A 6000-nucleotide genomic window follows, 5' to 3' on the forward strand; every position below is an offset into this window, starting at 1 on the left:
GGGTTTGTTTGCTTTTCTTTTTTTCTTTTTTTTGGTTTAAAAAAGTGCTAGACATAAATGTAAAAATTATTTTAGCTTATTTTGTTAATGTGTTTTTCAAAGTATTTTTTATTTTTGATTTGAAAAAGTGTTAATTATATGACATAGAGGTGAAATTAATTTTAAGTGTTTTGTGATTTAAAGTGTTTGTTATTGTTTTTGTTATAGTTTTTAAAAAAAGCTTTGTTAATATTTTTGTTGCGAGTATTTTGTGATTTTAGTTATTTGTTAATATTTTTATCTTGAGAAAAAAGACAAAATTATAACATTAACAAACATTACGTTATTATATTTAAATTAAGTTAATTTCGAAAATAAAAAATAAAAAATTGATAGTGATTGAAATCCTAGCTTGTCCTGTTGGCGCCGAGTTAGGGAGATTCTCCAACTGATATGTTTAAAATATTAATTGCAGAAGTCAAGGATTAGGACTGTCATTAACTACTCATGATGGATCCCACCTAATAAAGCAATTTCAAAACTTTGACGTTTCATTTATTTATTTGGTGATCAAATTCACGAAGAAAAAGATAATCAAATGGTCGAACTCACACGTTGGAGAAGAAAATGATTTTGGATATGGATGCATGGAGCCCATTTAATCAACGTCCCACATAATGAAGCAGATACCAAATTATTTGGTGTTTAGTTTGATCAACTCCCACCAAAAGTTGCTAATAAATCACTACATTGTCTTAAACAAATGGCAAATATATAGTCAGACAACCTGTTTGAGTTTGACCATCTCTGTGTTCGTTGTTGAGAAGTGGTTGGTTCATGGGTGGCATCCATATTTTCAAAAAAAAATTATTGTATGGATCGTAGCAATTTGAGCAACAAATGTGAAAGAGTTTCTATAAAACTTATTGGTCCCAACAAATGGGCGGACTATCTTAAACGATCCGAAAATCAAATTTGGTAAAGATCTCTATCGGGTTGGGTGCCGAATCCAAGATTGTGATAAAAAAAGATGAAGAAGAATAGGGAGCCTTTAACGTACTATCCTCAAATTCGGTCTATAAAATTGTCATATATTTTTGAAATATGTGTGTTTTGTTTTAATAGCATTAATAAATTTGATAGATCGTATTGAGGAAAATTCATTCAGTCCAATTGGGAGAAAAAACTTTGTGATTCTTTTTGGACAAAGACTTGCATCTTTTTGAACAATTTTTTTTTTTTTTTCCAATCTATTAAATTAAAATTTGTTTTCGAAACATATGATTTTCACATCTATTAATCTTATTAAAAAGTATACGTAAAAATTACATATTTTTTTTAAAATAAATATAAACTTAATAGATTAAATTGAAATAATTTCAATTTTAGTCACTTGAAAGGAAACCTTATCCTGGAAGTATGCGAATGGGCCACTGTTGCTGCTTCTTTTTTGGAAAGAATATTATGAGCTCTGATGTTGCTCAACACTCAACAACAGCAACAAGCATCACAGTTGGGTGGGTCACAATTTGTTGCAGATATTCATATAAGGTGAAGTGGGTGCCAAACCTTAATGATTTTCTTTCACTCAATTGATATGGCCTACTATCAGAGAAAAATAATAAATAAATCATTTGGCCAGTCCCCAGTAGAGATGAAACATCTTTTTCTCTGGGGGAGAGAGAGAGAGAGAGTAGTATTATATTTTTCCTTCCAAAATAAGCAAAGTGGAAAAGTAATTAATTCAGAGCTGCACCATTTGTGCAAGTGAAAATTTTGATTTAGAAAAATTATTTCAATTCAAAATTCAAAACTTGAACCTTTATAATTTCAAATAGAATAAGCGGTAAAAAAAAAAAAATTACTATAACTTTGTAAGACTGTTGTTGTTGAGAAATTACCATTATGGAGAAATTACAAATAGATTTCCTACTTCAAGTTGAAGCAATTTATGCATATTTTGAAATTAAAAATGATATTTCTCCTCTTTTTGGGGATTAAAAGCGTTAGGAATAATCCAGCTCAGACCGGCCAATTCAAAAAGGTTATGAGTCTCCAGTCCAGCATAAGCCCATAGATGGAACTCTAATTAAATATTAGGTCAAGCCATCAAGTTGAGAGACAGAATCTTAATATAAGTTTGTCCCCACCTCTCAACTTATAAATAAGCACTTACATCAGGTATAAATTCAAGATTGATTTTCTTATGCTTAAATAGACTTTACACCAAATACTGACTTAGGCATCTGTGGGAGGAACACCAGTCGATCCTTGGCGTATTTTTTTAACCTTGTTTGTTTTGTAGCGATAATGGGATTTGAAGAACATCATAAAACGTGATATTCACAACATACCGAAAACTGTATTGACAAAAAATTTAGGATTCTGCTCATAATGGTATGGATTTATAATGTTAAATATTGTTTTTTTTTTTTTTTTTTGGTTTGGAAGTGGTTAAATATTGTTTATGGTGAATGAGACAAAACCAAAAAGAAATCACTCAAATCAAGCTCGGATTAGAGTCTTCAATTAGACTGTTGGTCTATTTAATTCTAGGCCCGTTAACAAAGAGGCATAAGCCATTGGGCTTTACTTCTGGACATGAAAAACTTGACTGGTGACATTCACTAAATTGAGTCGGACTAATTTTCTCTAATTTAGTCTACTAAAATGACATTTATTTTTAGGGCACACAATTTTCAAATGCTTCATAAATCGTACTAAAAATAAATGTGAGAATCATATATTATAAGAATATATGTTAGTTTAATAGATTTGATTGGAATAAACTTTGTCCTATCACTATTCCTCTTAGGTTAACCAATATCACAAGCTGTCACAGCCGGCTACTAGATCTTAAATTAGCCAGCTTTGGGCTTCAATTTGTTAACTCATCAGTTTGGATTTGAATAAGAACAAAGTTTTTCTTCAAATTAAATTGAAAAAAATTCATTCAATCTAGATGAAATGACCAATTGGTTGCTTACTTTGACCTAATTTACGATTGGCTTACCACTATGGGCCTATGGATTAGCAGGACAGGCCATGTAGATCAAATGACCCATTGGTTGCTTACTTGGACCTAATTTATGTCTAAAACATATTTGGACCAATCTATAGGCAACTGTTGTTGCCTGATTACCAACCGGTTCGATTGGCCTCCGGGCTCTAGGTTTAGTGGTCAAGGACCCGCTCCCAAGGCCCTAGACCAAATCTTCTCAATTTGGTTAGCACTCAAAATAGAGAGCCCCTTCTGTCCGGTCTTGGCAGAAAATATGGGTTTTTTGCCCACCAATAATCAGTCGACACGTCAGCTAAAAACAATAAAAACAAAAAAATTGAAATGTTGCTGATGTACTAAATAGTATTCCCATTTTTCCCTTCTCTTCGTTCTTTCTTCTTCTGTTCTTTTTCTTTCCTTTCACAGGGACATGGTGAGGCAGAGGGAGAGAGTGGGTTCGAGAGGGGGAGATCGGGAGAGTGAGATCGGGGAAGAGAGTGAAACAGAGAGAGAGATGTTGTCGAAGAGAGAAAGAGAGATGCCGAGAGAGAGAGAGAGAGAGAGAGAGAGAGAGAGAGACGAACATAGAGAGGATCCAATCAACGGTGGGCCAGCACCGGAGGAGCAGGAGGTGACGTTCTTTTCTGGGTCGTCAACCGGTGGCCGGAGGTGTGATTTTCGGTGGCCATAACCAACTTCTAGCGAGGCAGTGAAGGTCTGGCAGTTCCTGTGGAGCGGTGATCACATCTGGTCTGGTGATTTGGTGCTCTCGACATTCTGGTTCAACCGGAGATGGTGAATGGCAATGTGGTTGGGGTCGAACTCGAATCGGCCACGTGGTGGCACGACTTCCATGGGCTACGCCGGTTTGATTGTTCGGGTAGGGGGTCGGTGGTCGGGGTTAGGTTTCCAGCGTGACATGCCTATCTTTGTCCCTCGATCTCTTCATTTCACTGCAAAGATAGAAAAAAAAAAATTGGGTGTTTTGCTTGTATGTGATTTTCTTGCTTTAAGCTTACGTGTCAATTTCTCATTGGTGGGCAAACAAAGCCTACTTTCTGCCACAGCCGAATTGAAGTTATTCCCCTCAAAATAATGAGTTAGTTTGGGTTTAATTTCAGTCCGAATAAAACTTGTTAGAATTAGAACACGTGTCTTATAATAGGAAATAAAAGTTATAATCCCAATGACATATGTCTAAAATACATGTAATTTTTTTAATGAGAAATGCCAAAGCATCTTTTGATGTTTTCTTTATGTTTTTCTGAAATGGTATATATGCAATTTTTTTGATTAAAAAATTACATCTATATCATCTAAAAAGATATAGATGTAATTTTTTAATTACATCTATGTCATTTCAAGAGAACACGATGCTCTACCATTTTTCTTTTCTTAATAGAGCAATGTATTTAGAGTTTGGGGTTGGCCATTCTCGTAATTAACCAACTTGATGGGGGCATATAAATTCGAAATGGGCCAATTTATGGCCATCTTAATGAAAATAGCATGAAAAAACAATGGAAAATCATGGGTCATCTAACTTTCACATGGCCTCTGTGCACTTTGTGCCTTTCTCGGGTCTCACCAGCCAGCACGATGGCGGTGCCTGCAAAAGGGCCACAATTATTATTATTATTTTTTTAAAAAAAAAACTTAAATGTATGTGATGCACCAAAAAAGGAAAAAATAAAAATAAAAAAATGAAGCAAGTGAGCTTAAAATGAATTGTCTAAACTTTCACATCCAATGGTTAATTTGGTGCCCTGTCATGTGATTCAATTGTATTCATGGCCTAAGAAAACGACCACAATTAAGTTGACAAAAGCTTAAGCCAAAAATTGCTCATTTTGATATCTGTCCCAGGCTGTCGGCTGATCTATGATTCCATGACCATTTTGGTGTTTTTCTCCAACATGCAAATACAATTTACCCAAGATTCTCCTTTTTTAACCTTTTGATATCAAATTGATGCTATTTCCTGAGGATCGGGTCTTTTGTAATAAATTCGAACAAGTAATTAAGAGAGGGTCGTGAATTGTTTGAGCACTCTCTCGTGCGGGGATCTGACCAAATTGCAACAATTCCGATCCATTTCTTGGGGCCAAACACTTGTTGCTGGAAATTTTTGTGTTCCCAAGGCTGCCTTATAATTCGTTCTCCACATTTTGGATCTGTTTATGCCCAACATGCAATGCACTTTATCTAACACCAATGACATCGTTGCAATTTACCAGAAATTTAAATGCATCCAAGGCTGCTTTAACATTTTATTTTTTATTTTTTCTGTTCAAATAGTACAACGAAACAAAGACAACCAAAACAGGAAAAAGAAACAAATAAAAGGGGGGTAAAGAAATTAAAGCTAGTTATTAGGAGGGTTTAAATCACTAATAAACACTATAATAATGAGAGGCATGCAAAGAAATTTCCAAACAAGGATATGCTTTAGAAGGTGGCCGACTTCGAATATGAGCGGTTCTAATTGTCATTCGATTAGAAGATTCTGGTTAAGGAAGGCTGAGACCACGACAAGAGAATCACCCTCCACTATAATATTGTTGAGCCCTTCGACGGCTAGCGTATGATAGTGAGAAGCGCGGCCCTAACCTCACTCGTAGAGGGGTCACCATGTAGGGCAGTTTACCTAACATTATATTCATTGTTTTTATCTTTCTCCAATAAAATTGATGCTGTTCTTGAGGCCAGAGCCATTGACATTACTGGTAGAAGTTTTTATATATCATCGGAAAACCAGAATTTTCTAATATGTTTGAATTTGTTTTATTGTTTTTTTAGTGGTGATGTCTCTTTTTTCTTTTTATTATTTTGACTCTTTTCGATGCTATTAAGAGACATTTGCTCCCCTAAGAAAAAGTCTTATGCAAACGGCAATTTTGTGTTACTTTCCTCTTATGGTATATAATATGCTGAAGAGTGCACAAAGGAGATTGACGAATTTTGTGACACCCTAAAAAGTTTGTTTCACAATATTGATAAGATTAATTATTTACATTAAG

The sequence above is a fragment of the Alnus glutinosa genome, chromosome 4, assembly GCF_958979055.1.
Source record: "Alnus glutinosa chromosome 4, dhAlnGlut1.1, whole genome shotgun sequence".
Taxonomy (NCBI): domain Eukaryota; kingdom Viridiplantae; phylum Streptophyta; class Magnoliopsida; order Fagales; family Betulaceae; genus Alnus; species Alnus glutinosa.